General features: G+C 40.6%; 1 protein-coding gene and 1 non-coding gene across 2 annotated transcripts in view; one reads left to right on the top strand and one right to left on the bottom strand.

Annotated features, from left to right (window-relative positions):
* The window catches only part of LOC109400406 (polypyrimidine tract-binding protein 2), a 1,522,650-nt gene that overhangs the window by 357,659 nt on the left and 1,152,836 nt on the right, over positions 1 to 12,155 (top strand). The window lies entirely within an intron of this gene.
* Trnak-uuu (transfer RNA lysine (anticodon UUU)) lies at positions 3,102 to 3,174 on the bottom strand. The gene has a single exon. It is a non-coding gene; the product is annotated as a tRNA-Lys (tRNA).

Raw genomic sequence — 12,155 nt, 5'->3', positions numbered from 1 at the left:
ACCCATTCTGATGGTCATTACAGTCCAAAAACTGTCCGAAGCTCATCCCGTACATTGGCCGGTGTGAAAAAAAAAAAATACTGAAGTGGTTTCCAAACACACAAAGCGGGAAACGAGCTACTCTCTTTCAATGAATGATGCGAATTTCGAAATTTTAGTAGATTTGTGCTACAATAATCAACGACCCGGCACTCTCTCGAATGACGTTGGAAAAGTGATGTCCGGCGAATTGAAAAACCAAAGCTACCTAGATTATCCTTGTTTGAATAGTTCGATTTCCTGCCGCAAGTAGGTGCTCTTGTCGGACGAATCTGTTCGCCGATCGATGGTATGGGAAATGGAAGGAGTGGGTTATCTTGTACTTAAACATCTTTGATAATTACTTCGAAACAAATGCAAAACATCGGCAATCTTTATTTTGTCGATCATTGAAAGCGTTCTGTGCTTGCACTTTGGTCCGGGTGGTTTCATAATCATCTGTATTTTCACTTCACCGATTAAAAATGGATGATGATAATTAATTCTCGCATTGGTCATATGTGTATCTAAATGCTCGTTTACTCTAAATGTGAAACAAATTTAAAAAAAATGCAAAATGTTACTTTTTACTTCCAACTTAAACATGATTTAAAAAACGATGCGCAGACCCCTTGTGCTACTATCACGTCACCCAACTAACGAATCGAATTCGTTGGTTGGGTGGAGGTTGTGGCTCAACGAGCGAATTCCGACTCTAGCGCATTTAGTTCACCACTGGACTATCGCACGAGTTTTCAAGAGTACGAAAACATAAATAAAAGTGCGTGATTGCGACAAATCAACTCGGTGTGTTCAGAGCACTTATTCAGCATAAATCAAAGAAATAGTGCGCCAAAGACTTCAACTGGATTTGGTACAATCGCTCATTTTTATTTACGTTTTCGCACCTCTGAAAACTCAGTGCGCAGTCTAGTGGTGAACTAAATGCGCAATAATACAATCAAATCGGCGACTTGAAGTTACTATAGGGCACTGCATGAAATTCTCTTCTTCTCTTCCACTCTTACAGACATTTTATAAACATCAAGGCCAAGAAACGTCAAAATCCCATACAAAATCAAAACAATACAGTGCCCTACATATTCAGCACGCGTGCTCGATTGTGTTGTTCACTCTAAATATGGTGGAAAGCCTGAATTATTCTCTCATACAATAACATACAGGGAATAGACAAAATGATCGGGACAGGCAAAATTTTCACCTTCCAAAAAATGTTCAACTAGCTGTAGCTTTTCGAAAAGTGCATCGAATATTCTCAAATTTGTAAGTTCACCAACTAGTTGTGTATCAGTGGTCCAAATTTGGGAAATATCGGCCCATTTTCCACGGAGTTATAAAGATTCTTGGAAAACGTAAAATTATCCAATAGCCAACTTTGAGCTGCTACATCTCCGGATTCAATTAACCGATTGTAATGAAATTTTGACCATTCATGACTTATATAATGATCTCTGAAAAACATTTAACTTAACTTGAAATTTTTAACAAGAGAAAAAGTTATAGCGATTTTTTTTTCACGATTTTACGGCAAATTGGTCTATTATTAATATGTATTCCATTACTTTTTCAATTTATTGGCGGCTATGTTGTTACTTTCCTTCAAAACACATTTATATGTAAGTCGATTGGAGGGAAATTAAATGAACTATAATTTGCATCTTGAATTATGAAATGATGTTGAAATTTTGGATAATTTGATGTTTTATTAGAAAAATATTCTATTCGTTATAATTTTCTTCCGTGTTGAGAATTTTAAGTTGCGTCAACGGTTTTTCATAGCTCATTATACAAGTCATAAATGGTCAAAATTTCATTGCATTCGGTTCATTGAATCCGGAGATATAACAGCTTAAAGTTGGCTATCGGATAATTTTACGTTTTCCAAGAATCTTTATAACTTCGTGGAGAATGGCCCGATCTTTCCCAAATTCGGACCACTGATACACAACTAGATGATGAACTTACAGTAAAAATTTGAGAATATTTGATGTACTTTTCGAAAAGTTACAGCTAGTTGAACATTTTTTGAAAAGTGAAAATTTTGCCTGTCCCGATCATTTTGTCTATCCCCTGTATAACAAATAAAGCATGGAAGCTCTAGTTTTACAGGAACAACACATGATCAGTCATTGATTTCCCAAGCAAACACTATCTGCTTGAATATACAATGTGAGTTTGTCATTTATGTGAATTAATTATGCATGTCATTTTGTGTTTAACTTCGAGTGAAACAAGACGCAATTAGGAAGTACTTTCAAAATTATGTCGAGACTTCTTCAAGGCATTCTCCTGCTAATGCACAACAGAAGCCAATTTGGAAAATGAAAAATTATCATTTTGCATTAGCCGCATCGTATCCCCTCTGGAATAAATCTTCTACCGTTTGCGAGTAGGTAGGTATGTACATTCATCCGCAAATCTTCGCATCATTATTGCATCCAGGTCAAAAGATGTTAGGTATATGGTGGACGGTCCGGGCGCAATGTAAGTAATTTGGATTAATTCATATGGCAAACATAAATAAGTAAAAAAGTGGATTCCGTTTTACTGTCCGCTCCCTTAGGAAATTCACAAGTAGCCGACGATGCAATGGTTGGTGCTTCTGCGGGTCGTATGCCAACCGTTGTTATTATGAATAATTTGTCACTAAATTAATATACTATTCAACTTGCTTGCTCATATATTTACGCGCCGTGTGACCACCCCAATTTTCATAAGCATTTGATGGAGGGTCTTATTATAAGGAATAACTTTGTTAGAGACCATAAAGGCACTAAATGCATCGTTCATCGTGAATCTGAAGTCGGGGCCACTCTGCAATGTGAACCTGATTGGAACATCTCATGACATTTTTTTTTCACCGGGTCTAATAAAGTGCAAAAAAGAACAATATTTTAATTGAATTTTTCTAGCCTACATCCAAGGAAACGATGTTACCAAGGATGTTACGGCGCTTCAAACCTTTGCATGGAGTAGGGTAAAAATAAGAACAGTGTCAACAGTGTTCATACCGAACTCTTTCAACATTTCTAAAATGATTTTTTATCATAAAAAAATATCACCGCCCGAATAGGGACTTGAACCCTAGACCGTTGGATTAAAAGTCCAACGCTCTACCGACTGAGCTATCCGGGCATGAAAGCTAATGCTGCTTACTGCACTACTGGCTCTCTGAAGGTCACCACCGATGAAAATTAATATGTGCTTTATGGCACAGCTAAAGCAAGGTTTCCTGTTGTTGTTGCTAAGTTTTAGCTAAGCTCAATAAAATTCCAACTATTTCCGCAAGTGGTTGATAGATGAAATTGATAGCTGATTTTGTGCGGGGAGTAATGTCACTTGACTAGTTTCCACCTCGTTAAGGTCCCATTAGACATGACAAATATTTGACCAAACAAGCCCAACAAATGACCAACACGACGTAACCAACACGTGGCAACCTTCGATAAATGTCAAATATTTGGCATTATGACAAACAGTCTAATGGCACCTTTAGTTTTCAGCAGTTTCCCATTGCGTTACAGGGGACTTCAGGGACGTTTTCCGAAATTTCAAAGGATTTCAGATGCTTTATAGGGGGTCCGAAGGATCCAGGGGGTGTTTTTAGTGACATTTAGGAAATTTTAAGAGGTGGTTTTCAGAGGCGTTACGGGGGCCTTCATGGACGTTTTCGGAAGTGTTTAAAGGTTTTAGATGCATTACAGGGTACCTGAAATAGTCCAACAGGGTTTACGGAGGCATTTTATGGATTTAAGAGGCGTTTTAGCAGTTTTCAGAGGCGTTGTCAGGGATTTCCAAGGGTGTCAGGTTCAGGCCTGTATCGGGTGCAAGTGCTAGTGTGCGCGTCATGACGCTTATGCGGGATAGACAAATGTGAGTATCGAGGCATATGTATGTGTATTGGTTCTAGGAAAGCTGTGCTATATGCCGAGGTGCTTTCGTGCTGGGAGTCAGTTGGTAGGTGACCACGGACGTGAAAGGCTGTCCCGTTACTCGCGTGTGGATATTCCCAGTTCGGCCGATTCAGTGCAGAAGTTCGGCCGGTGAACACGGTCTGAGACGCAGTCGATACAAAATGGCGACAATGAAAATCGGTGAGCAGAGAGTGTAATCTAAATTTTAGTATTATTTCGGAAAAAAATCATTCTTGCGTTTTGACTCGGCCACGAAATAAATTTATAAAAAAAAAGTGATCGGAAGAAATTACTGGTAAAGAATTCATCAAAGAACGCGTGCAGGAAACTAGACATGAAGAAGAGAATGGCAGCCATTTTTTTTTTCGAGTGTAACTGAGCGAAGGAGGAAAAGGTTCCTCGTTTCTTTGTGTGTGATCGGTTGCGTGGAGTACAATACTGTGACTTTTGTACACATATTACTAGACCTGGATTGATGTAGTCTTCGTGAAAAGTTAAGTTGCATTGCGATGCAGTGTTGTTTCGTACAACAGGATTCCTTCGTGCTTGAAAGAGATGTTTCTTCGTGTATATTATGATGGCGGAAGAAAGCATTTTTCTGCTTTGACGTTTTGTTTCGTACAAGTTGTTTGTTTTCGTTCCTGCGTGGAAAAGTCTCCGTGACAAGTCGTGTGGCTTGAGGCATTATGTTGTTTCGTACAACAAGATTCGGATTTGGATGGATCTTTGTGAAGGTGATGGCAGTAGAAAATGGTTGGGTGTTTTGTTCCGTACAAAAGTGTTGGTTTTTTTTTCGTAGAAAAGTGGCGTTCATTTTCCGCGATATCAAAATACTCTTTTGCATGAAAGAGAAGATCTGCGTGAATGAGATGGTAGAACAAAGCGTAATTCTGCATTATGATTTGTTTCGTACAACAACTTTGTAGTTTTTCTGCGTGAACGACAATGCATTTGTTTGGCACTGTGATGGTAAAATAGGCGGCTTCGTGATGTGTAATGCCCAACAAGCACGCCAACAAGTATATTTGTATGAGAAATAAATAAAGTGATTCTAGAGTGTGGTCGAATTACGACATGTATAGCATCACAAATATACGAGCGGCGAGTGAATAACATCATGAAAATTTAATGGTGTAACGATGTTCTATGTATTAGGGTCAGTTGTTTATGATGATGCATACATGAGCATGATAATGTTAACGTAGACTGTAACTAAGAGCAGAGAAAATAAGTATGAGACTGAGATCGGTTTAAGCATTGCCAGTTTTTTTTTTCTTTCAATACTATAGCAAAAGGCAGTCGACTAATTGTTGTTTTGTTCTGTCGCTTGAGAAACACTTCGCACCTCAGCTGAATAAACGTTTCGAGAGGCACATGTTCCGAGCGTTAAAGCAGGAAGTTGGGGAGAGTTTCGAGGATTTCGTGTTCCGGCTGAGGGAACAGGCTAACCGATGCAAATTTGTCGACGTCGACGACATGATCGTAGACCAAATCATTGAAGGCTGTGGCTCAATGGAGCTAAGGAAGAAGTTGTTGACGGAGGAGAAAAATCTCTCGGAAGCACTAATGATAGGCCGAACAATCGAGAATGTGCAGAAACAAACCAAACAGTACAACAATCCTGTTTCGTCTGGTTTGGAAGGAACGATGGTTCAGAAAGTTGTTGACAGGCAGATGGCTTCAACATCATTTACGAACAACCCAAGGAAATGCTACAACTGTGGACGATATGGTCACATCGCGAAGGATATTCAAAAATGCATTGCGAGGAATGCGAAGTGCCACAACTGTGGAACGAAAGGCCATTTCAAAATATGTTGCCAGAAAAGGAAATCGACGGAACCACGGGAGCAATCGTACCCTAAACGTAGAATCCAGGCAGTTGTTGAGACACTGTCAGAACCAAGCCACGATAAGGGTGTTTTCCACGTTAGCCACGATAGAGACAACGATGTTTCCGAGATTCTGACATTCTATGTTGGGGGCGTGCGAACTACGATGGTGGTAGATTCCGGATCCCCGGCAAACATCATGCAAGAATGTACATACCAGCGGCTAAAACAATCAGGAGCAACGATTCTGAATGAGAGAGATGCTGCGGAGGATAACCACAGATTCGAAGCTTTCGCGTCGGCTGATAAGATCGTTTTTTCAACGGCTTTCGAAGCGGAGATCAAGACCCCAGAGGATACAAATGGAGTATGGGCTCATTTTCTTGTGGCACCCACATGACAGACCAATCTCTTGAGCAAAGCAACGGCCTTTGCACTTGGCGTACTGAAGATTGGATATAACATCAACAAGATCAACGACGTTGGCCAGGATTCCATTCAGGAATTCCCGAAGATCCCAAACGTGAATCTGAAAATTCAGATCGACCCAGATGTTCCTCCAGTAGCCCAAGCAGCTCGGAGACTACCGATTGCGATGGAAGCGGATGTTGAGAAGGTAAGTAATTGATGGAGAAAGGAAAATATCATATAAATAAAAAAAAAAAATAAAAATCAAACAGGTCATCCAGGAGTTGTTGGACAAAGGTATAATTGAACGATCGGACGGTCCGCTGACCTGGGTTTCCCCATTGGTGCCAGTTCGTAAAAATGACGGAAAAATTAGGCTTTGTGTTGATATGAGAGAAGCAAATCGTGCCGTACAAAAAGAAAATTACCCCATGCCTAACATTGACGCAGCGATTCATAAAGTTTCAAAACTTTCCAAAATTGATTTAGAATCTGCCTATTACCATTTCGAGTTGGACCCTCAAAGTCGAGACATAACGACAGTCGCTTCCAGAAGTGGAGTTTACAGATTCAAACGACTCATGTTCGGAATCAAGCCCGCTCCTGAGTTATTCCAAAGAGCTATGGAAAATTTATTTCGGGGCATTAAGGGATTGGTAGTATTCATGGACGACTTCCTTATCCACGGGGAAACAGACGAAGAACATGACCAAACGCTGCAGGAAGTTATGAAACGACTGAACGATTTGAACTTGAAGATCAACGAACAAAAGTCACTGTTTGGCGTTGATAAAGTGACGTTTCTTGGCCATGTCATGTCAACTGACGGTGTAAGGCCAACTGACGATAAAATCCAAGCAATATTAGACCTTCGACCACCCAAGACTCCGACGGAGCTGAAATCGCTTATGGGGATGATTAACTTCGTAGGCAAATTCATCCCTAATCTTGCTTCTCTGACGGCAAACATCCGACAGCTTATGACAAAAAATGTTCGTTTTGATTGGCAGCAAGTACATAGCAATGAGCTAAACAAAATCAAAGAGGTTTTGTGTAAAGCCGGGTCTCTAGGATTTTACGATCCGAGAGACGAGACGATGTTGGTTACGGACGCAAGCCCAGTAGGTGTTGGTGCTATCCTATTACAAGTGAAAAATGGGATCTCTCGAGCTGTGTACTGTGCATCGAAAAGTCTAGCTGCACATGAAAGGAAATACTGTCAAACAGAGAAGGAATGTTTCGCAATGGTATGGGCTATGGAAAAGTTCTACATGTACTTGTACGGAAAACGATTCACCCTGATTACAGACTGTAAGCCATTACAGTATCTGTTCAATCGCGTTCGATCGAAACCTTCAGCAAGGATCGAAAGATGGGTGCTCCGCCTCAGGCATTTGATTTCGAAGTAAAATATCAACCCGGGGAAAACAACATGGCGGACGCATTTTCACGGATGGCTATAGTAGATGTGGGAAATACAGAGGACGCTGATGTAATCAGTTGGTTGGTAAAAGAAATTTTGCCATCAGCCTTAACTCTGAAAGAAATTGAAAAGGAGAGCCTACAGGATGATAATTTGAGTTTGATTCGAGATGCTATTTCTTCGGGAGTGTGGGACAGCGTTCCTGTACAGTACAAAGCAGCCACAATAAAAGACGACCTGATTGAGTTCGAGGGTTTGGTACTGAGAGGAGACAGAATCGTTATGCCAAGCAGTTTACAGGAAAAAATCGTTCAGCTTGCCCACTTAGGCCATCAGGGTAGTACGGGGATGAAGGCTCATCTTAGATCTAAAGTCTGGTTCCCAGAAATGGACAAAATGATCGAAAATGTTGTGAATAACTGCAAGCCATGCAAAATGACCTCGGTACCCGATAGACCGAATCCCATTGTCCGCCGAACACCTACAAAGCCCTGGCAGGATCTGGTAATGGATTTCAAAGAAGGGCTGCCTTCTGGGAAATCTATGTTAGTAGTTGTTTGCTAAACCAGCAGATTTATTCAAATAGAGCCAATGAAGCCTGCAACCTCTCAACGGGTCATCAGCGCTTTATTGAAAAAGTTTGCTAGTTTCGGAGTACCTCGTTCGATAACGGCCGGAATTCCGGTCTGTTGAAATGAAACAGTTCTGCAAAAGCTACGGTATCCATCTAAACCTCTCCACTCCGTACTGGCCTGAGCAGAATGGAGCAGCAGAGCGTCAAATGAGAAATCTGGGCAAACGTGTGAAAATCAGTATGATCCAGGGCACGGACTGGGAAGCTGACTTGCTAGATTATTTGCTGATGTATCATTCTACACCGCAGGAAACAACGGGAGTTTCACCGGGCCAAATGATGTTTGGCCGCGAGCTGAGAAACGCTGTACCAGCACTGAACCAGTCGACTGCCCTAAATTGGGAAGAAGCTAAGGATCGAGATATGATTTTTAAGGAAAAACACAAGTAACGTAGTGACGAACGCCGCGCCGCGAAGAACCATTCGCTGCCACAAGGGGACACCGTCATAATAAAAAACCTGAAGGTGGGTGCGCTAGAACCGCGTTTTGGAGCGGAAGAGTTCGAGATCATTGGTATAAACGGAGGGGAAATACAGATAAGATCTAAGGAAACCGGAAGTATTTATAGTCGGAACAGCAGTCATTTGAAGAAGATTAGTAGAGAAAATGTAGTGTTAAGTGATCAGGGTGAACAAAAATCAAAGGAAGAAGGAGGAGAGAAGAGAGAGCAGGAAGATAAACAAAATACTATGAAAAAGCGTAAGGTTCAGGTACCTACGAGGTATGATGATTTTGTATTCTAAGTCGTTCCTAGATTCAAACCGGATTCAAATATATAATGTAAAGTTGAAAAAATATGTATGTTTCTTTTGTCAAAATGAAGGAGAGATGTATCGGGTGCAAGTGCTAGTGTGCGCGTCATGACGCTTATGCGGGATAGACAAATGTGAGTATCGAGGCATATGTATGTGTATTATGTATGTGTATTGGTTCTAGGAAAGCTGTGCTATATGCCGAGGTGTTTTCGTGCTGGGAGTCAGTTGGTAGGTGACCACGGACGTGAAAGGCTGTCCCGTTACTCGCGTGTGGATATTCCCAGTTCGGCCGATTCAGTGCAGAAGTTCGGCCGGTGAACACGGTCTGAGACGCAGTCGATACAAGGCCCGAAGGTTTTTAGGAGCTTTATGGATGCATTTCGTTGGGCTTCGAAGAATTTGCAGCGGATATCAGAAGCGTTGCAGGAAGCTTCGTTCAGAGGCGTTTCTGAAAGTTCGAAGAGGTGCATCACAGGGAATGTCAGGGGATGTTTGGAGGTATTTCAGAAAATTACTGTGGATTTTCAGCGGGTTTCACAGGCGCTACAGAGGGCTTCATGGGCGTTTTTTAACGCTTCGAAAGGTCTCAGGTGCATAACAGGGGTGGCTTCAGGGGGTTTTTAAGATTTCGGAGCATTTTCAGCGGGTTTCAAAGACGTTGCAGGGGACTTAAGGAGCATTTTCGCGGGTTTCTCAAGGTCTCATAGGCGTTATTGGAGGTGTGGAATGTTTTTGGAGGCAGTTCAGAGAGCTTCGATGGAATTTCTTCGGTGTTCAAACATGTTACAGATTGTTTCTGGGAGTTTTAGAGGCGTTTTGGGAGATTTCGAAGAGTCTCAGGGGTGTTACAGGGATTTGAGAGGGTTAGGGATATTGGAGGCATATTCGGATGTTTCAAAGGATTGTTAGTGGGTTTCTGGGGCGTTACCGGGATTTTACTACGAAACTTTGTTGTTCGGTTGCAATGGAAGTTATGACCTCGGAATACACTTGTACGCCCAAAACAGGAGGAGCGTTCACTGAGTTTGAGCGTTTTCATTAACTTAGTGTGTAAACGACGATATTCAGTTTATTAAGATCGAAATAACACAGCTTTTAAAGGTTACTCTAATTTGAGTTATGTAGTTACAATCAATGATTTATCAGTTTTGCAAATCCCAGTGGTTCCCAACCTACGATTATAGGCCAAGCGAACTTCTCAAGATCTGAAGGTGTGAAGCATTTATTACTAAGTAGCTGTGTTGCAATGATCAGTGGTTGCCAAGCTGGGGTTACGGGACACAAGAATTTCTCAAGAATCGAAAGTGCTAGGAAGAAGTGCAAATGTTTTTTTTTTCGGAATGATCATCCCCAAGAGGAGTGTCTTTAACATAGATGTGTTGCAAATATTAATGGTTTTTAATTTGTGGTCACACGTCTTCGGGAGTACCTAAAATATAGCTCAGTGGTTCTCAACATAATGTTTTCGGATTGTTTATCTCACGGAGTAGTATCTTCAATATTGATACTTTGCAAAAATCAGTGGTTTCCAATCCATGGGCACGGACCAGGCGATATACGTAAGAATCAAGGTAAGAATGAGAAATTTGAGGATGAAATAAAAATGCTTTCCGATTCTTCGCCTCATGTAGCACCGATTATATATAGTTGTATTGCTGGGGGGAGTTTGGGTTATCATCATGAAAACGGGTTTTTGTAGTATGGTAATCGACACACTCAAAACTGTAATTCAATTATATCATCATTATCGTTGGAGTGAGGACATGAATAAACTTATAGTACTCCTTACGGATTTGGTTTTCCCCACAATTCTAGCACCCGACTTAACCAGCACTCGCTCTTACTAATAGATCAACCTACAAACTAAATCAATCAGTTATATCTCAATAGCGAACTGTGCAGCAACTCACGGTAAGTGTTCAACTAATTCCTGTATCAAACTATTCCTACCAATCGCTCTTATGTAAGAAATCGTCACCTAAGGTTTTTTTTTTTTGTAGGGTAACTTATCACTGCGACCAATTTTCTGATCTTTTGTGATACACCACCCGCTTTAATCTATGTAACCACATATCAAGGCGATAGGTCACTATGAGCAGAGACCCTCAGCGCATGATCGTCGGATGTTTCCCCGCAGGGAAGAATGTGTCGTATAAAATTAATTACTTTACAAGGCTGTAAGTACCATATTTCAGAGGGCTGTAGGAATCCCTTATCAAAATATCTTACTCTTGTAGTAAAGAGTGTAACACAGTCACATAATAAATGTGCAGAGGTTTCAGATTCCTCATCGCAAAATCGACAAGTATCATCTTCAACTTTTCTCATTTTTTTCTTGTGATAATTGGTAAGACAGTGTCCTGTTATTAGTCCTGTATATGTGCACAGGTCTTTTTTGGACAGTGAAAGAAGCTTGTTTGTAATTGATACATTTGGAGTAATGAACTTTTTAGATTGTCGTGCACCTAAGGTAAGTAGTAACGTTTATAACAACAATATCGATTTTATACGATTTGGTACTTACTATTTCTAGGAATTATTCTAATTACACTAATTCGGCAAATTCCGATCTAATTCAGGGTTTTTTTTGGATCTATTTCAGTAGCTTTCCAATTAAAGTACTCCTACTCTGACCAAGCAACAGATTCAATATGTTAGCGCCCAGTGTATATTGTGGCGATGACTGCGATCTCAAACATAGCATAGCATAGCATAGCATAGCATGAATACTTGCACAAATCTTGGATGGAGTTGCAAAGCTGAATATTTCCATTGACATTGCTGATGTCGCTACTATCTACAATGTCATAGATTCACTCAGCTCCACACACCTGGCCAAGTCCTTGCAAGCATTTATAAATCCCTTCATCAACTTAGAAAGAGCCCAGAACTGAAGCATCTTCCAATAGATGAAAGGATGTTGAAAATAGCGATTTTTCAACTTATATGCAGTTATAAAGTAAATATACTGAAGTAGAATTATTTATAAATAAATAATATTGGAAAGATCTCACCAATTGTTGTGAGGTTTTTGTGGTTCAATGCCGATCATCCAATTGTCTTGAATAATGTTCTTATCTGTAAAGAACAACACAATACTCAGCAAAGAACAACACAATACTGAATACTAAACACCCGCGCATCTATTG

This window comes from Aedes albopictus, chromosome 1, assembly GCF_035046485.1.
Source record: "Aedes albopictus strain Foshan chromosome 1, AalbF5, whole genome shotgun sequence".
In the NCBI taxonomy this organism is placed as follows: Eukaryota; Metazoa; Arthropoda; class Insecta; order Diptera; family Culicidae; genus Aedes; species Aedes albopictus.
The sequence above is the reverse complement of the archived record's forward strand: the minus strand, read 5'-3'. Positions and strand labels throughout refer to the sequence as shown.